Here is a 20,854-nt window from a genome sequence, read left to right on the forward strand (position 1 = left end):
AGCTCCTCCATGCCGTGCCCCTTCTCCAAGTCCTGCGCCTCTCCTCTAGCTCCTTCCATCGTCCCCGGCGAGTAGTTCTGCTAGCAGCCACCAGCAGGACAGCCACGCTCGGGCCTCTCCTTCCTTTCCCTTTCTTCTCCTGTTGCCTTTCCCTCTCATGCTCTCTATCTCCCAGGTACGCACATGCAGGATCCACAAGGAGGAAGCCGCCATCGCCAAGCTCTTGCCGTGTGCCTGGATCCGCCATCCCCGGCTCCTCCACGCTCGATTCCCGTTGCGGCGCCAAGTCCCTCGCCCCGCCTCTGCGTCTCTGCTCCTTCCTCGACGCCGAGCTCGCCAAGCTCCGCCGCCTCGACCTTCTTCTCGCCGGAGTCCCGCACCAACCGCGGCTGCGAGTCGTCCTCAACGCCTTGCCCGCCTCCGGTCGCTCAGCCGGCGAGCCCAGTCACCGGTGAAGCCCCGCAGGTCGCCGTGTGCCCCTGCTCCTCCTTCGCTTTTCCCCTCTTCCTCCCTGACCCCTTTCTTGCGCCCGTGCCCTGCGGGAGCGCGTCGCAGCCGGCCTTCACCTCCTGCCGTCGCCCGGATCCAGCGCCCCTTCGCCAGTCCCTCCCGGGCGCCGTCTTCTGCGTCGCCGTGTTCTGCTGCTGCTTCTGTTGGAAACGAGCAGAGAACGAGCGCACGCTGCCGCCCCCGCGTTGACCCGTCGCCGAGCCCAGCCTCGCGGCTTGCTTCCTCGCGGGCCACAAGCCACAGCCGGCCCAGCTCCCTTGCCGCGGCCTGCCTGGCGTCCTCCTCTCCAGCCGGGCCTTGCCCCAGGGTGAGCAGCCCCAAGCCTCTCCAGTGCACGATCGGGCTAGTCAGTTTCGGCCCAGTGTTGTTTTTTTTCTCTGTCTGCGATTTTTGCCCATTAATGCTGAGAAAACAGATTTGCAGAAAAACCCTTGAACTTCATGCATATAATAACTTCACAACCGTGCATCGGATTAAAATAATCTAAATATGTAAAATGCTCAGAAATTTGTGTAGTTTAATAATATGCTGCTTGCATCCATGTTTAATATGTTTAAAGTGCTGTTTATTTCATTTGCTTAAATGCCATGTTAAGCTGATTTATTTCATAACTAATTAACCGTAACTCGGAATTTAATAAACTTTATATGTAAATGGGGTAGAAAAATGCATAGATTAACATGGTGCACTTCATTTTGCTGTTTAACAACATTAAAATTGTGTTTATGGCAGAACAGTACGAATTCCAAAATATGAACATGAGGATTTTTCGGAATCGTCGTTTGTTATTTCCGGCCTCATTTAAACTTGCCTAGATAGGTTGTTTAATTATGCTTCAACCCTTGCCATGTTTAATAACATTTAATATTGTTGGGCACATAAACGAGAGAGAACTAAATAATTAAATGTGGTGTTTCGTCAATATGCAACTCGTTGCATATTGAGCTCCACTTAATTTGTAGTATTGTTTGTTGCATTTTGCCATGCCATGCCTCTTTAAACCGGACATGCATCATGTTTGTTTTTGCATCATGCCAGGTGTATGTGTTGGTTGTTTACTATGTTGTTTGTTTCTTTCCGGTTTGCTTCTCTCGTTAGCTTCGGTTTCGTTCCGGAGTTGTGAGGATTCGTTCGACTTCGTCCATTTGTCTTCTTCTTGGAATCGTTCTTCTTCCTAGCGGGATCTCAGGCAAGATGACCATACCCTCGAAATCACTTCTATCTTTGCTTGCTAGTTGTTTCGCTATATTGCTATGTCGCGCTACCTACCACTTGCTTATCAAGCCTCCCAAATTGCCATGAACCTCTAACCTTTGTCACCCTTCCTAGCAAACTGTTGTTTGGCTATGTTTCCGCTTTTGCTCAGCCCCTCTTATAGCGTTGCTAGTTGCAGGTGAAGATGAAGATTGCTCCATGTTGGATTATGTTTATGTTGGGATATCACAATATCTCTTATATAATTAATGCATCTATATACTTGGTAAAGGGTGGAAGGCTCGGCCTTATGCCTGGTGTTTTGTTCCCCTCTTGCCGCCCTAGTTTCCGTCATACCGGTGTTATGTTCCTTGATTTTGCGTTCCTTACGCGGTTGGGTGATTTATGGGACCCCCTTGACAGTTCGCTTTGAATAAAACTCCTCCAGCAAGGCCCAACCTTGGTTTTACCATTTGCTACCACCTATCCCCTTTTCCCTTGGGTTCTGTAGACTCAAGGGTCATGTTTATTTTAGACCCCCCCGGGCCAGTGCTCCATCGAGTGTTGGTCCGAACTGAGCAGCCTGCGGGGCCACCTCGGGGAAACTCGAGGTCTGGTTTTACTCGTAGCTTGACTTATCCGGTGTGCCCTGAGAACGAGATATGTGCAGCTCCTATCGGGATTTGTCGGCACATTCGGGTGGCTTTGCTGGTCTTGTTTTACCATTGTCGAAATGTCTTGTAAACCAGAATTCCGAGACAGATCGGGTCTTTCTGGGAGAAGGTTTATCCTTCGATGACCGTGAGAGCTTATAATGGGCTAATTGGGACACCCCTGCAGGGTATAAACTTTTGAGAGCCGAGCCCGCGGTTATGTGGCAGATGGGAATTTGTTAATATCCGATTGTAGAGAACTTGACGCTTGACCATAATTAAAACGCATCAACCGCGTGTGTAGCCGTGATGGTCTCTTTCCGGCGGAGTCCGGGAGGTGAACACAGTTTCTGGGTTAGGTTTGACGTAAGTAGGAGTTCAGGATCACTTCTTGATCATTGCTAGTTCACGACCGTTCCGTTGCTTCTCTTCTCGCTCTCATTTGCGTATGTTAGCCACCTTACATGCTAGTGCTTGCTGCAGCTTCATCACCTTACCTTTTCCTACCCATAAGCTTAAATAGTCTTGATCTCGCGGGTGTGAGATTGCTGAGTCCTCGTGACTCACGGATACTTCCAAAACAGTTGCAGGTGCCGATGATACCAGTGCAGGCGATGCTACCGAACTCAAGTGGGAGTTCGACGAGGACCTTGGTCGTTACTATGTTTCTTTTCCTGTTGATCAGTAGTGGAGCCCAGTTGGGACGATCGGGGATCTAGCATTTGGGGTTGTCTTCTTTGTATTTGGTTTTGACCGTAATCGGTCTATGTGTGTATCTTGAATGATTTATGATTTTATTTATGTATTGTGTGAAGTGGCGATTGTAAGCCAACTCTTTATCCCATTCTTGTTCATTACATGGGATTGTGTGAAGATGACCCTTCTTGCGACAAACCACCATGCGGTTATGCCTCTAAGTCGTGCCTCGACACGTGGGAGATATAGCCGCATCGTGGGTGTTACAAGTTGGTAATCAGAGCCATCCCCGACTTAGGAGCCCCCTGCTTGATCGAATCGCTCACGTTGTTGAGTCTAGAACAAAAATGTTTTGAGTCTTAGGATTATACATATCGGAGAGTAGGATTGTTTTTACTCCTCAGTCCCTTCGTCGCTCTGGTGAGGCCTCTTGACGTAGAAGTTTTGAATTTTCTCTCGTCAAATTTCACTAAAAAAAATTTAGGATCACGCGGGTATCTTGCAATCGTTCTGATGGTTTTGTGACGAGAACATTGTTCTTGGTGCCTCCTGACATTTAGGGGTTGTGGCATTGTCCCGGGGAGTTGAGCTCCGAGGTGTTGTCGTCACAATTTTATCGTTGCAGTTCTGGGATACCTGAGTTTCGCCTACATCGAAAATCTCTTTTATGCAGTTGTTGGTGAGATCACCTCGACGCCACCCAGTACTGGGGCGGGAGTTCGGGAGTATTGCCATAACTCGTATAACGGATGCTTTTCGAAGGTTGAGGTAAACGATTTCTGGAGTTTTCTTGGTTACGTGTTGACGGATGGATACAGCTAGATCTAGGGATTGCTAGTTTGGGTGATATATATTGTGTCCCCTGTATCCCCAACACCAGATTGCATAACCAGAAAGTTTCGGGAGTTTATAAGTGGGAATTCAAGTAGCTCCTAGGATATCTTTCCGACAGATGCATGATATGAGATTGGGGTTCGACGTCTAGTGGTCCGCCTTTCCACGGTTGGTTTTACAGTGGTATCGTAGTGTCTTAAAGAGTCCTTGGCTATGCCGACTCGGGGATGCTTCGTATGTCATGTGCACTGCCTTGTACATGATGGTGCTGTACGATCGAGCCCATGTGGGCCCCACCACGAAAAGTTCGGACGAAATCTCTATCATATGTTTGTTCCGGCTTATTCTGCAAGCCAATCCTTTGTTTTGTTTTGTGGTATTCGAGTTGCTTCGAAGTCAAATGTTAAATCCATACTTTTCCTAAACGGTGTTCTCATATTTCTATATGGATACTAATCCTTCTTGATCTCGAGGTCGTCATGTTAATTCTTTCCAATCGGCGTGCTTCTCTTCAAGTGGATCCAATCATTCCAACATTCGCAAGATCGATTCTAAGCTTTTCTCAACGGTGTTCGTTTCATCCGACCCAAGTTGCCTTTGTTTTCCCACCCTCCCACCCTTTTATTCAAGGATTCAGATTTCTTAATCAAGTATCATTTTATTGATGGGAAGCCTCTCCATCCTTTTCCGTCAATGTTCTTATCCGGTGATTCTCAGGAAGATGTTCTTCAAGTTTATCATTCTTCATTCTTTTTCTTCTCCGGTGGACTCAAGTCAAGATTTCAGTGTTGATCGTATTCTTTTCCTTGTTTCAAATGTTTTCTCATGTCGGTGGATCTCTTAATCATTCACCTCTCGCTTTCCATGTGTTCCGGAGTGTTGAAGATATCTCAGAAGAGTCGCATTTCCACTCCGCATCAATTCTAACTATTTCGAGGTTGTTACCTCATTCAAGCCATTTAATTCAACCGGTGCTATCTCCTTTTCAAGTAATCTTTTCAACGGTGTTTCTTTTGAGTGGGCCCTAACCCACAGGTCTTTTCCCAGGATCTTACCTGACTCTTATAATTCTTTCCGGAGTTATTCTCAAATTCATTGCAAAGTTTGACGTAAGAATGAATTATCATCAGTCAAATGTCTTTCTCCAAGATTTTTCAAATTCTTTTCATTGTTGGTTCAACCTTTCTAATTTTCATCCCGAAGTATCTCAAAAATTCATGGTGGTGTTTCTCATCATCATTCTCAACATTTGAAGACCGAAGAAGAGTTTCCCTTAAACCTTGTCCATTCTCTTGAGGATTCATGGTTCTAGCTTATGCCATCCTCTCATAATTGTTTTCGATTGTGAGAATTCTTTTCTTACCCATCTGGAGCATTTCAGAGTTGTTTTCATTTCTTGATCATCCAAAGGCCATCATTTCAGGAGATTTCTTCATTCTAAGTTTTCAGCTTCGTTCTCCAATTATTCTAAATTGATGTCTCTTCGTTCATCTCCATATTCTCCTGGTGCATCGTTCAAGTATCCTCTAGTCAGCTCGTGATCTATTCGTTCTCGTGTATCTAAAGTTCCCCAAGTATCTTCGTTTTTTTTCAAATTCTTACCGGTGATTCATCCCTTTACTTCGTTCGTTTTCAATTCTCGCGGTGGTTCGTTCAAGATTTTCTCTTCCTTCGTTATCATACCAATTTATTCGTTGTTTCAATCCTACCGGTGGTTCGATGAAGACCTTCACAAGTTTGCGCAATATCTATCTTAATCTTGTCTACGAGCATAAGTAGTATGCCAAATCCATTGCTTGTCATCAATTTAATTGGTGAAGGATATGCATAACATAATTCTTATTCTTGTTTCCTCCAAGTGATTAATTCCTTCTTCCGGAGTTCGTTCATGACATCAAATTCTAGGTTCCAAGTTGTTCATCTTTTCTTTCCGGAGCTCCAAGTTATTTCAATTATATCATTTCAAACCTTCATCTAATCATTGCAAGGCTTCACCTTGTGTTGTCAACTTCTCTTTCTTTTTATCATCCTTTTATTACCGGAGTTCTTCATGGAGTCTCTACATGGTGGTTCATCAAAGATTCTTTTTATTCTTCAATTGTCTTCAAGATTTCTCTTGAAGTTAAGATCCGCCGAGCTATACTCTTAAATAAACATGGTGCTCAACACATGTTTTGTGTTGAGGAGTTCAAGCATTCTTCATCTTGCATTCCGAAGTGCAATTATCTCTACCTTATCTTTGGGATGGTGTTATGTCATTTTTGACAATTTCCTTCATGTTTCATGATTCACAAGTTGTCAGGAATGAGATAATTAAATCCATCATTTTCTGTTCGTTCAAGAGGTCTTTTCAACCAATCAATCTCTTTGTTGGATTTATCTTGTGTCATGTTTCACCTAAAGCTTTCCCTAAGGATTTTGCTATTTATGGTGCTCATAAATGACCCAAGTTCTTCAATTATCCTCCCAGCGAAAAAAGTTTCTCGTCTCCTTGTTCATATCAATCCAATCTATTGTTTTCCGTTAGTGGCAGAATTTCACCTCAAGTTTTTGAGATGTGTTCCATAAGCCCACAACAAGCTTGTTCCTTTTGTTGTTGATTTCCCAACAACTCCGTTATAACCTTCTTGGAAGGATGCTTTCCAAGCTCATTTGTGGCGGAAGTTGTCATTTTCTTCTCCATTCTTATTTCAAGGATCTATCTTCTATTATTTATTCCTTTTGGAGGCATCGTGATGTTGCTCTCTTCACTCATCTTCTCGGTTTGTGAGGACCGTGTTCTTTTCGTTCTTAGCCATTTCCAACCGGAGTGTCATGCCCTCTTTTCAAGTTATTCCCATTCTGTCAAGTTTTGCCTCCCTTCTCAACCGGAGTGCTGTCTGAAATCTTTCTTACCCCTAGGCCATTCTTTCGTTAGTTACGGAGGCAGTGTGTTGTTAAATTCATCGAGTTTTCCTCTCATCTTGTCAAGATCATGTTCAATTCCTTCCATTTACAGTCGGAGTGCTGCCCAAATTATATCATTCTTATTCCTTCCCTATCTTGTTTTTACTGGAGTGGTTTAAATATCTATCGTGCCACTTAACCTCAAGGTTCTCATGGTGTTCCTTGTTTTCCGTTTACTACGGAGTGATCTCAATTCGCTTATCTACGTTGTGTCATTTCTTTCGATTTGTTCAACCCCGCAAGGTTCTTTGGTTTCACTCATTTGTCTAAGAAGCAATTAGTTTTACCTCTTCTCTTCCTCTTCCGTTTTTCTCCGGTGCCATCCTAGATCTCGGGATGAGATCCTCTTCTAGTGGTGGAGTGTTGTAACGCCCCGAGACCGACGCTCCAGATGCCTACATTGTTTTGCGAGTCGGTAGTGTTTTTATTTGTTTGTTGCATCTCATCATGGCATCATCCCCATTGCATCGGCACTCGTTGCCGTCATTGTTTTTAAAAACTGCATCCGCTCGTAGTTGCCGCTTCTTTCGTTTCTCGGTTGACCTTGTCTCTGATCAACCGGACCGCTCTCTTCTCTCTCTTTTCTGAGCTCATCAAACCCCTTGCCTTCGTTGATCGTTCCGAGACCAACCGGGTTTTTCGAGTCCCTATCGTCTGGCCGCTTAATCTTTCTCCACAGTGCATAGACCCCTCGCGTGCGCGTCCGAAATTGTCCCGAACCCGAACCGGACTATCGTCACCGTTGGGTCCGGATCATCCCCTAACATCTACAAAACATCTCCGTTTTCTTTGTTGGACGCTCTAGCCTACTCATTATCGACCGCCCGATTACGATCGGACGGATCGTGTTAAACCCCTACCCTAATCCCCTACCTATATAAATAGTCCAACCATAAACTTTAGGAAGCTTGTCCCATCCTTCCCACTCCGCCGCCACCATCTTCCTCGGGATCCAAGCCCGCAGCCACCCTCTCTCCTTCCCTCGTTTTCCCCACCGGACCAATCCTTCCCCTCGACTCAGAGCGCCCCTGCAGCCTCCCGCGTCTGATCCAGGGAGAGCAGCACCCTCCCGAGTTCCTCCATGCCGTGCCCCTTCTCCAAGTCCTGGGCCTCTCCTCTAGCTCCCTGCCGTCGTCCCCGGCGAGCAGTTCTGCTAGCACCACCAGCAGGACAGCCACGCTCGCGCCTCTCCTTCCTTTCCCTTTCTTCTCCTGTTGCCTTTCCCTCTCATGCTCTCTCTCTCTCCCAGGTACGCCCATCGCCAAGCTGTTGCCGTGCGCGCCTGGATCCGCCATCCCCGGCTCCTCCGCGCTCGATTCCCGTCGCTGCGCCAAGTCCCTCGCCCCGCCTCTGCGTCTCTGCTCCTTCCTCGATGCCGAGCTCGCCAAGCTCCGCCACCTCGACCTTCTTCTCGTCGGAGTCCCGCACCAACCGCCGCTGCGAGTCGTCCTCAACGCCTTGCCCGCCTTTGGTCGCTCAGCCGGCGAGCCCAGTCGCCGATGAAGACCCGCAGGTCGCCGTGTGCCCCTGCTCCTCCTTCGCTTTTCCCCTCTTCCTCCCTGACCCCTTTCTCGCGCCCGTGTCCTGCAGGAGCGCGTCGCAGCCGCCGCCCGGATCCACCGCCTCCTGCCGCCCTTCACCTCCTGCCGTCGCCCGGATCCAGCGCCCCTTCGCCAGTCCCTCCCCGGCGCCGTCTTCTGCGTCGTCGTGTTCTGCTGTTGCTTATGTTGTAAACGAGCAGAGAACGAGCGCACGCTACCGCCCCCGCGTTGACCCGTCGCCGAGCCCGGCCTCGCGGCTTGCTTCCTCACGGGCCACAACCCACAGCTGGCCCAGCTCCCTTGCCACGGCCTGCCTGGCGTCCTCCTCTCTAGTCGGGCCTTGGCCCAGGGTGAGCAGCCCCCATCCTCTCCAGTGCACGATCGGGCTAGTCAGTTTCGGCCCAGTGTTGTTTTTTTTCTCTGTCTGTGATTTTTGCCTATTAATGCTGAGAAAATAGATTTGCAGAAAAACCCTTGAACTTCATGCATATAATAACTTCACAACCGTGCATCGGATTAAAATAATCTAAATATGTAAAATGCTCAGAAATTTGTGTAGTTTAATAATATGCTGCTTGCATCCATGTTTAATATGTTTAAAGTGTTGTTTTTTTAATTTGCTTAAATGCCATGTTAAAATGATTTATTTCATAACTAATTAACCGTAACTCGGAATTTAATAAACTTTATATGTAAATGGGGTAGAAAAATGCATAGATTAACATGGTGCACTTCATTTTGCTGTTTAACAACATTAAAATTGTGTTTATGGCAGAACAGTACCAATTCCAAAATATGAACATGAGGATTTTCCGGAATTGTCGTTTGTTATTTCCGGCCTCATTTAAACTTGCCTAGATAGGTTGTTTAATTATGCTTCACCCCTTGCCATGTTTAATAACATTTAATATTGCTGGGCACATAAACAAGAGAGAACTAAATAATTAAATGTGGTGTTTCGTCAATATGCAACTCGTTGCATATTGAGCTCCACTTAATTTGTAGTATTGTTTGTTGCATTTTGCCATGCCATGCCTCTTTAAACCGAACATGCATCATGTTTGTTTTTGCATCATGCCATGTGTATGTGTTGGTTGTTTACTATGTTGTTTGTTTCTTTCCGGTTTGCTTCTCTCGTTAGCTTCGGTTTCGTTCCGGAGTTGTGAGGATTCGTTCGACTTCGTCCATTTGTCTTCTTCTTGGAATCGTTCTTCTTCCTAGCGGGATCTCAGGCAAGATGACCATACCCTCGAAATCACTTCTATCTTTGCTTGCTAGTTGTTTCGCTATATTGCTATGTCGCGCTACCTACCACTTGCTTATCAAGCCTCCCAAATTGCCATGAACCTCTAACCTTTGTCACCCTTCCTAGCAAACTGTTGTTTGGCTATGTTTCCGCTTTTGCTCAGCCCCTCTTATAGCGTTGCTAGTTGCAGGTGAAGATGAAGATTGCTCCATGTTGGATTATGTTTATGTTGGGATATCACAATATCTCTTATATAATTAATGCATCTATATACTTGGTAAAGGGTGGAAGGCTCGGCCTTATGCCTGGTGTTTTGTTCCCCTCTTGCCGCCCTAGTTTCCGTCATACCGGTGTTATGTTCCTTGATTTTGCGTTCCTTACGCGGTTGGGTGATTTATGGGACCCCCTTGACAGTTCGCTTTGAATAAAACTCCTCCAGCAAGGCCCAACCTTGGTTTTACCATTTGCTACCACCTATCCCCTTTTCCCTTGGGTTCTGCAGACTCAAGGGTCATCTTTATTTTAGACCCCCCCGGGCCAGTGCTCCTTCGAGTGTTGGTCCGAACCGAGCAGCCTGCGGGGCCACCTCGGGGAAACTCGAGGTCTGGTTTTACTCGTAGCTTGACTTATCCGGTGTGCCCTGAGAACGAGATATGTGCAGCTCCTATGGGGATTTGTCGGCACATTCGGGTGGCTTTGCTGGTCTTGTTTTACCATTGTCGAAATGTCTTGTAAACCGGAATTCCGAGACAGATCGTGTCTTTCCGGGAGAAGATTTATCCTTCGTTGACCGTGAGAGCTTATAATGGGCTAAGTTGGGACACCCTTGCAGGGTATAAACTTTCGAGAGCCGTGCCCGCGGTTATGTGGCAGATGGGAATTTGTTAATATCCGGTTGTAGAGAACTTGACACTTGACCCTAATTAAAAAGCATCAACCGCGTGTGTAGCCGTGATGGTCTCTTTCCGGCGGAGTCCGGGAGGTGAACACGGTTTCTGGGTTATGTTTGACGTAAGTAGGAGTTCAGGACCACTTCTTGATCATTGCTACTTCACGACCGTTCCGTTGCTTCTCTTCTCGCTCTCATTTGCGTATGTTAGCCACCTTACATGCTAGTGCTTGCTGCAGCTTCATCACCTTACCTTTTCCTACCCATAAGCTTAAATAGTCTTGATCTCGTGGGTGTGAGATTGCTGAGTCCTCGTGACTCACAGATACTTCCAAAACAGTTGCAGGTGCCGATGATACCAGTGCAGGCGATGCTACCGAACTCAAGAGGGAGTTCGACGAGGACCTTGGTCGTTACTATGTTTCTTTTCCTGTTGATCAGTAGTGGAGCCCAGTTGGGACGATCGGGGATCTAGCATTTGGGGTTGTCTTCTTTGTATTCGGTTTTGACCGTAATCGGTCTATGTGTGTATCTTGAATGATGTATGATTTTATTTATGTATTGTGTGAAGTGGCGATTGTAAGCCAACTCTTTATCCCATTCTTGTTCATTACATGGGATTGTGTGAAGATGACCCTTCTTGCGACAAAACCACCATGCGGTTATGCCTCTAAGTCGTGCCTCGACACGTGGGAGATATAGCCGCATCGTGGGTGTTACATGCGGTCTACAAAAAGTTAATTTGGACCTCTTGTCGCACGTCTGCGCCGCCTGTCCTCGGCGAGGGGAATTCTTGATGGAAGTAACCCCCTTGGTCAGTGCAGGGATCCGAACTCCGATAGAGTCAGATTTAGATGTTTGTCCTGTTCGTCACCTGTTTTTAAGAGATAGTGAAGGGAGAAATAAAAAGAAAATGGATAAAAAATGTTACGGGGATGCTTGCAGGCTTGTCCGTAGTGTGCTTCCGCCAATGCCCATGGTATCTTGAGTGAGTAGTGATGTATGCGCGGCACAAATTTTGTAGGTGTACGAGGTGGGCGGCGGAAGCCGTACTGCTATTTTCGCTCCAGGAGTAGTTGATCCTCGGGTGGAAATTGCTTCTGACCCCCGGTATTTCGTTGGTGAACCTCTCCGTCATCCCTGTTGCCTGGCGGCCTCCTCCCCTTGTGTTCGGCGTTGAGCTTGCCAGCCTGCTTAAAGACCCAACAGTTTATGTTAGTATGATTAGCTGGTTTATCGGGGTGGCCGTGAATCTGGCAAGGTCGGTCAAATATCCTGTCTAGGTTGGATGGTTCGTCTCGGTTCGCCTTGAATGGCTTCTTCCATTGACCGGGCTTGGGATTGCTGAATCCGGCGTTGACCGCTGTGTCGCGTGATCTTTCATTATCATTGCCACTGTTGTATTTGCTTCGTCGTGGCTTGCAGTTGCCGTCTCGGATTTCGGAAGTGCCCGGGTCGCTGGCGCTGTTGCTTCTACGAGCGAGCCAGCTGTCTTCTCCCACGCAAAAGCGGGTCATCAGAGCAGTGAGGGTTGGCATGGATTTAGGTCCTTCTTGACCGAGGTGGCGTGCAAGCCATTCGTCTCGGACACTGTGTCTGAAAGCCGCAAGGGCTTCCGCGTCCGGACAGTCGACGATTTGGTTCTTTTTGACTAAGAACCGAGTCCAGAGCTTCCTGGCTGACTCTCTGGGCTGCTTGACAATGTGACTTACGTCATCGGCATCTGGTGGCCGGACATATGTTCCTCGGAAGTTGTCGAGGAAGGCCTCTTCCAAGTCCTCCCAGCTGCTTATGGAATTTTCAGGCAGGCTATTTAACCAGTGCCGAGCTGGCCCTTTTAGCTTTAGTGGGAGATATTTAATGGCGTGGAGGTCGTCTCCATGAGCCATATGGATGTGGAGAATAAAATCCTCGATCCATACTGAGGGATCGGTTGTTCCGTCATATGATTCAATATTGACGGGCTTGAATCCCTCGGGGAATTCATGGTCCATTACTTCATCTGTAAAGCAGAGAGGGTGTGCGGCGTCTCTATGTTGTGCCACACTGCGACGTAACTCCGAAGGATTCCATTTGCTATTTTCGGCTCGGGCGTGTCTGGGTTTGTCACGTCCGGATAGGTAACCATCGTCGCGTGTCTGGGAGTGCCCTCGTGGTCCGTATATCGATTTTGCATGTCCTGCTCTACTGTCCAAGTCCCGCTGAAGGTCGTCTGGACAACCGTGAACTGCGTTATTCTTACCTTTACGGCGAGGTGGGGCGGTCTGGTGTTCGGCTTGAGTTGCCTCTTTATCCGGACAGAGTTGTCGACGACCTGCCACATTGTGTGATGATGGTACGGGCTCCAACGCCTCGTCATCGAACTGATGTAGCAATCTATGCTTCGGGTAGCTTTTGGCTAGGCCACTAAGGCCGTATTCTTCGGCGGCCAGGACTTCGGTCCATCTATCGTTGAGTAGGTCTTGGTCAGCTTGAAGCTGCTACTGCTTCTTTTTCAGGCTCCTTGCAGTAGCTATTAGCTTGCGCTTGAAGCGCTCCTGCTCGAGGGGCTCTTCGGGTACGATGAAGTCTTCGTCGCCGAGGCTTACCTCATCTTCGGTGAGCGGAAGGTAGTTGTCGTCCTTCGAATTGTCGCTGGGCAAGGCCTGTTCATCAGGGCTAGCTTGCCCGTTTTCCTTTTCCTCCTGTTCGGATCTTGCTCCAACAGGGTCTTCATTGTTTTCGGCGTCGTCCGGGGTACTATTTTCTCCGGTGCCAGCGTTGCTGCGATGTGACTAACAGCGGCGTTTAAGGCGCCGGTACTTAGACTGTGTCTCAGGAGGTTTATTCTCAACGGGGTCTTCTTTGTCATCTTCGCTATCTTTTTTAGGTGTATCAACCATGTACACGTCGTACGAAGAGGTGGCCATTCCACATCCCATGAATGGCGGGTCTTGGCCTTGCTCCTTATCGGTGTCGTCGTCTATACTATCGATGTCTTCGGAGCCATAATCAAGCATGTTGGTTAAGTCCTCGACAGTGGCTATGAAGTGGGTGGCGGGTGGGAAGCAAAATTCTCCATTATCAGCCTCTAGCTAGAACCGGACATAGTTCGGCTGTGAGTCCCCCGCCAAGGACATGTATTTTAATGAATTTAGAACATCACCCAAGGGTGTGTGTTGGAAGATATCTGCAGCGCTGAACTCGAAGATCGATAACCGATCCAGCTCTGCGCCCGCAGGCGTGCGTGGTTCGGAACTTATAGCCGGAGACGAGTCCGGAATTCCGTTGACGCAGACATTGCAAGGTGTTGAGTCCATGTGCGGCTCCAACGTCGCGGATTCTGCGGTTTCGGATGGCGCAATCTGCTCCGGATCTAAGGCCGTAGCAGTTATAGGAACCATCTCCTGAATATGGTCTGATGACAAATTTAAGTCGTGTTCATCGGAGCGAGGGGGAGCGATTGCCGCGGTCTCAAATCCATTAAAGATCAGGTCTCCATGAATATCCGCAACGTAGTTCAAGCTTCCAAATCTGACCTGGTGGCCAGGGGTGTAGCTATCGATCTGCTCCAGGTGGCCAAGCGAGTTGGCCTGCAGTACGAAGCCGCCAAATACGAAAATCTGTCCGGGGAGGAAGGTTTCTCCTTGGACAGCGTCACTATAGATGATCGAAGCGGCCATCGAACCTTTCATCGACGGCACAGTGGAACTCTCAATGAAAGCACCAATGTCGGTGTCAAAACCAGCGGATCTCGGGTAGAGGGTCCCAAACTGTGCGTCTAGGGTCGATGGTTATAGGAGATAGGGGACACGATGTTTACCCAGGTTCGGGCCCTCTCTATGGAGGTAATAACCTACTTCCTGCTTGATTGATCTTGATGAATATGAGTATTACAAGAGTTGATCTACCACGAGATCGTAATGGCTAAACCCTAGAAGTCTAGCCTATATGACTATGGTAATGAGTATATGCTTTCCGGACTACACCCTCCAATTTATATAGACAGCGGGGGGATCTAGGGTTACATAGAGTCGGTTACATAGGAAGGAATCTTCATAGTTGATCGCCAAGCTTGCCTTCCATGCCAAGGAGAGTCCAATCCGGACACGGGTACAGTCTTCGGCCTTCGTGTCTTCACAGCCCACCAGTCCAACCCATGGATAACAGGCCGGACGTCCGAGGACCCCTTAGTCTAGGACTCCCTCAATAGGTTTGCTCACACTCCGGTCCCACATGTCAGTGATACGCCAAGTGGAGGTGCGTTGACCGACTGGCCATACGCGTACTTGGTTTTGCACCTTCATACTATTCGTCCCTCCATCACAGTTACATGGCGCGCTTCATTATGATGCATTTCTCTCAATGCATTTCGACCACCAGAGAGACTTTAGACGCATTTGGTTTAATGCTCAATTAATTAGGGCATGGTAACCGCAATTTTCTCTCGATGTAGTACTACGGAGTGGAGTAAGTGCATGCATGTGTGTACCCGGGGTGGAAGCACTGCATGCATTTGTGTACGCATTATTTCCTCTAGTAATAGACGCCGTGCTATAACTACCAATGCTATTTTTCAGGCCGATCGCTAGTCGCCTTGGTCCCAGAGATGCTCTCTTTTTCTGAAGCGCGCTCTATAAACAGTGATGGATGGAGTAGTATGAGCGGATTCAAAGGCCGTCACAACCCTAGCTTAGTCTTTCCTCTCATTGAATAATCTCCATGCATCATGTTTACTTTCACTCAGAAACTATAAATGGTGATGACAGAACCCCCAGCACCCTCTTAATCCAACTAGGGTTTACTAAAATACTTTTCCAATGAACCTGAAATGCCCTTCAAAAATGTTCATCATCTTTGCCTTGGTCTAGATCCTCTGACAAAAATGGTGCACACTTTTCTAGGACATCATAAGGTCACTGGATTAAATCATTGTTATTTGCATTTGGACATTTAAATGCTATATTTTATTTTAAATGTCAAAATATTCATGAACTACATTGTTTACTGTTGGAATTATTCCAAACAGTAGCCTTGAGCAGTTTCATGAATTTTGAGTTTGTTTTGGTATTTTTAATAAAGCCCTAAAGTTACAGATTAATAGAAAACAAAAACAAATAAAAGAAGAGAGACAGACCCACCTGACTTACCTGGCAGCCCACCTGGCCCAGCTCCTCCAGTCGGCCGTCGTCTCCCACCTCTGCCAGAAGGCAGAGGCGTGTCGCCCGCGCGCGCACCGGACGCCACCTCCTACCTCCACATCATGCTTCCTCCCCCGCCCTCGACCGAGCGCCTGGAGACGCCCCCGACCCCCTGGTCCCTCTTGCTCACTCCCTCAAGCTCATCCCCCTCCTCTGTTCTCTCTCTCGCACGCACCCGAGTGCGCCCGTCGCCGCCGCTCGCCGTAGACATAGCCACCGTGCTCCCCTCGCCTCCCCGTGTTGTCCATTACCTCTGCCGCGACTCTCTCGACCTCCTCAAAGAACTGCACGCCACCGGACGCGCCGCAACATCCTCATCATCGTCGCCTTCAAGCTCGGACGCCGGAGATCGCGTTCGCCGCCCCGTCTATCCCAAGCCGTCCTCGAGCCCGCTTCAACGCCCCCTGCACGCGCCGTGAGCACACGCGTCTTTTCCCTCCTTCCTTCCCTTCGATTTCGAGCCGTAGACGCCGCCCCACTGCCGACCATAGCCGCTGCCGCCTGAGCTCGTTCCTGATGCAACTCCGGTGACCAAACGGTCACCCTGGCATGCCCAACTCGCTCCGCGCAACGCGTAACGCCCTGCTAGCTTTTCGCCTAGCTCCTTTACCCACCGCAACGCCATCCCCGCACGTTCCCGAGCTCCGGCCGCCGCAAAGCTCCTCGTCGGTGCCTCTGCAGGCCACCCCAGCTCCAGCCGCCTCCACCACTGGATGTGCCACTCCGCCAGCTCCTCGTAGATGCTCCCCGCGCACCAAACCGGACCCCGTAGCAAAATCCCGATGCCCTCCACCGCGTTTTGGTCGCCGCCGGCAGAACTCGTTGACCGACCCCACACGTAAGTGCTGACTTGCTGACGTGGCTATTGACCCGACCCCACCTGTCAGCGACACTAACCAGCACTAGGTCACTGACTGGTGGACCCCACACATCAGGTTTGACCTGGACCGTCCTCCATTGACTCGCTTATGTCATGCTGACGTAGTGCTGATGCATTAATGCATTTTGTGGAATTAGTTTAATTCTAAATAATTAGAAAATCCAGAAAATTTCCTAAACTTCTAAAAATGATAGAAAATCAACCGTAACTCCAAATGAAAAGATTTATATATGAAAAATGATCAGAAAAATCCAATCTATCCTTTGGTACTAGTTTCATGCATGATAAAGCAATTTAACCATGTTGTTCATATCAAAACATGATAATGCACTTTATAAATTCATAACTTGAGTTTGAATTTGAACCCTTGGTTCAAATCAACTCAAACCCTTCTGTTGCTAGCTGCATTAGCTCAAATCACAGCATACTGCCATGTCATGATCATGCATCATATTGTGCATTGCATTGATCGTGTTTCTTCTCTGTTTGCCGGTGTTGTTCCCCCTCGGTAGACGTTGTTCCGACAATGTGATCGTTGACACTAATGAAGACTCAATGCTATCTGCAGAAGTGCCAGGCAAGCAAATCCCCCTTGTCCATTCCGATACAATCCCACTCTCTCGCTCCTGGTCTCTTTTACTGCATTAGGACAACAACGATTCAACTGTTACATGGTATGGTAGTTGAACCCCTTTTCCTCTGCATGACCTGTCATTGCCACAGTAAATAGATGAAACCCACTAGAATGAGTTGGAGTTGTTTGAGCCCTGATGTGCCTACCCATTCATGCTTGTTTGTCATGCCTGCTACTGCTTAGAGTTGAGTCAGGTCTGATTCATCGGGGATGAATTGGAATGGTGATGAACATGTCCTACTGTGTGTGAGCTAAGTGTGTGAACACGATTTGGTAAAGATAGCGGTGAGAGGCCATGTAGGAGTACATGGTGGGTTGTCTCATTGAAACCGTCCTCAGGAACTGAGCTCTGTGTTTGTGATCCATGAAAAGCTACTACCACATGTTGGGCCCTGAAATATGACCCCGCTCCACTTGTTGTAGTTAAACTCCACCACCCCCTTTGTTGATACCGATGCATATGTAGTTAGTTCTGATGTAAGTCTTGTTGGGTACATTTGTACTCACGTTTGCTTAATTTATGTTTTTGCAGAGAGACTTCAGTTTTTCTAGTAGTTCCGCGTGGACTTCGACATTTAGCTTGTTACCTCAGCTACGATCTTGTGCCCTCGGCACGGTCTTGTAGATAGCCAGGCTTCTCAGTTTTTTCTTTTGTAGTTTTCTGTACTCAGACAAGTTAAGCTTCCGCTTGTGCACATTGCTAGTATGACTTGAATGTTGGGTCATGAGACCCATGATTGTAATACTTGGCTCCTCGGAGCCTAATGAATAAATACTTTGAGTCGTAGAGTTTTGTTGTGATGCCATGTTATATTTACACATATCGAGCATATTGTGTGTATGATTGAAATGCTTGGTATGTGTGGGATCCGACAACCTAGTTGTCTATCCTTGGTAGCCTCTCTTACGGGGAAATGTAGTCTAGTGCTTCCAACTAGCCATGGTAGTCTACTACAGCCCGGTTTACCGGAGTCCTGCTAGCCCAGTTACTACTGCTCCGGAACACCTAGACTGGCCGGCATGTGATCCACTTCATTCCTGTGTCTGTCCCTTCGGGGAAATGTCATGCGGTGACTTCCGAGTCCTGCTAGCCTGCTACAGCCCGGGTTCCCGGAGTCCTGTTAGCCCAGTTGCTACAGTCCGGATTCACACGCTGATGACCGACATGTTCGATGCTGGTTCATGTATGCATGTCCCCGTAAGTTAGTGCCACTTTGGGTTCATGACTAGGCATGTCGGCCCGGGTTCTCTGTCATATGGGTGCTAGCGACAGTATCATATACGTGAGCCAAAAGGCACAAACGGTCCCGGGCCAGGTATGGTGGCACCCATGGGAATACCGTGCGTGAGGCCGCAAAGTGATATGATGTGTTACATGCTAGATCGGTGTGACTTAGGATCGGGGTCCTGACAGCTTTGGTATCAGAGCCTGACGTGAGGGTCGCCGCGAAATGCATGTCGACTTCGAGGGTCGACTCGCCGACTTTGAAAGAGCAAACCTAGTCGCGCTACAACAGATAGACGTGGTCAATCCTTGGGTGGTAGAGCACAAAACCTTTATTGAGAAGACGTACAATGACCAAGGCCAACAGAGGACGGACGGAGATATAATCAAAGAGCACAACTCATGTTTCACGCGTTGGTTCAAGCAGAAGCTTCTGTCGTACCCTTTACATGAGGATTCTTCCGCGGAAGAACAACTCATATTCGCCTTGTCACAGGGCGCCGATCACAACCTGATGACGTATGAGGCGTACGATATCAACGGCTACACATTCTACACCGAGGACAATGACATGAAGAGCGATGGTTATCAGAACTCTGGGGTAACGATGTTATGCTACACCGGTAACGACAAGGACAGATACTACGGAAGGATCGACGAGATCTGGGAGCTGAGCTACGCTGGAGAGAAGGTCCCGATGTTCCGTGTCAGATGGGCCAAGAGCGTCATAAAAGAAGGCCAGTATTTCACCACCATGGTTATACCCGAAGCCAAATCCAAGACCGTAGGCGCGAACGTCACCGCCAAAAATGAGCCATGGGTACTGGCTTCCCAAGTGGACCAATGCTTCTCCATTACCGACCCGTCAAAGCCCAGTCGTGTTGTCGTGAGGAGATGCAAAAAGAAGATCATCAGAATGGATGGAGTCGCCAATGAGCAAGACTTCGACAAGTACGGCGACCCGAAGATGGAACATGACGACGACGATGAAGTATCAGCATACACCACAAGAAGAAGCAGGACCACCCTACCTAAAGGACGTTCGTTCAAGAGAAGAACTCCATTTAAGAAAAATAAGGGCAAGAAAATTGTGAACAGATAGCTATCTAAGATCGATCGTATTTAAATTGTAGCCTTCATTTCTCGATTGTATTTCATGGGCACTTTTTGAACTCATGAATATTTTTAAATTTCATGGACACTCGATCTCGATCCCCCTCCATCTCGATCGCTATCCCACCTCGCCAGATCCGGTTCCCCTCGCCGCCGAGCACCCCCCGCACCCTCTCCCCCGCTCCACCGGCCGCCGCCGCCGACCCCCCGCACCCTCCCCCGCTCCACCGCTGCCGACGACCCACCGCACCCTCCCCCGCTCCACCGCCGCCGACGACCCACCGCACCCCTTCCCCGCACCCTCCCCGGCCCGCTCCACCATCACAAATGAATGCAACTAAAATTGCAAAAAAAACAAATTTGATTATATTTTCAAATAACAAATTTGATGATATTTTCAAATAATAAATTTGATGATATTTTTTCATATTCATAAATATTTTCAAATAACAAATTTGATGATATTTTAAAAAAATTATTACTGTTTTTATAAAAAATTATTACTGTTTCATATTCATATTCATTTTCTAAAAAATTATTAGATGCAACAAAAATAATAATAAAAAAATTAATTATGGCGCACCTTTGGCTGGTGCGCCATTGCTATATAAAAAAAAGATTACTAATGGCGCACCTCTGGCTGGTGCGCCATTGCTATATAAAAAAAGATTACTAATGGCGCACCGATCGTGGGTGCGCCATTGCTATCTAAAAAAACATACTAATGGCGCACCGCTGCGGTGCGCCATTAGTAAGCTTCCCCCTAGCTAATTCCTCCCTCTCCCTCGCCAGATCCCCTTCATCCCTCTCCCTCGCCAGATCCACTCGCGCGCTGCCCCGACCCACGACGCCGCCGCCCCGACCCCCGCCGGACTCCACCGCCGCCGCCCCCGCGCCCCGAGCCGAAGGAGGAGGACCAGGAGGAGGACGAGGAGGAGGAGGAGACGACGATCGCCTCTACCTCAGCTCTGCCAGGCCACGCGACGCTGAGCTAGGCGCCTCTGCTTCGACCGTTAGAGTTAGGCGCCTCTGCGTCGACCGGATCGGGATCGTCTTCAACCTTCGGTCGCCGGCGATCTTCCTCGATTTGGGCATCCCCTACTGCTCCTAGTCACTCCCGTGCCTCTGTGTGCCTCTGCGGTGAGCCCCTCTGCCGATGCCCCGCCTTTCCCCTTCGAATCCCTCGGCGTAGAAGTCCCACGGGCTAGGCCGTCGCGGCAGAGCTTCGCTCTCCACTTTCCTGGCTGCGCTCCCACGGGCCCTGGCCGCATCCGTCCGCACCCCTACGGCACCCCCCCCCCCCCGCGCGCCCG

At 48.4% G+C, this 20,854-nt stretch overlaps 2 long non-coding RNA genes across 2 annotated transcripts; both read left to right on the forward strand.

Moving 5' to 3' along the window:
• Positions 1-795: 795 nt before the first annotated feature.
• LOC141021506 (uncharacterized) lies at positions 796-3,196 on the forward strand. The gene is made up of 2 exons (XR_012182825.1): positions 796-1,699; positions 2,942-3,196. It is a non-coding gene; the product is annotated as an uncharacterized lncRNA (long non-coding RNA).
• A 4,085-nt stretch (positions 3,197-7,281) lies between these two features.
• Positions 7,282-11,122, forward strand: LOC120962509 (uncharacterized). Its single transcript, XR_005753261.3, has 4 exons — positions 7,282-8,346; positions 8,424-8,724; positions 9,516-9,606; positions 10,850-11,122. It is a non-coding gene; the product is annotated as an uncharacterized lncRNA (long non-coding RNA).
• The last annotated feature ends 9,732 nt before the right edge of the window (positions 11,123-20,854 follow it).

The sequence above is a fragment of the Aegilops tauschii genome, chromosome 4 (assembly GCF_002575655.3).
Source record: "Aegilops tauschii subsp. strangulata cultivar AL8/78 chromosome 4, Aet v6.0, whole genome shotgun sequence".
Taxonomy (NCBI): domain Eukaryota; kingdom Viridiplantae; phylum Streptophyta; class Magnoliopsida; order Poales; family Poaceae; genus Aegilops; species Aegilops tauschii.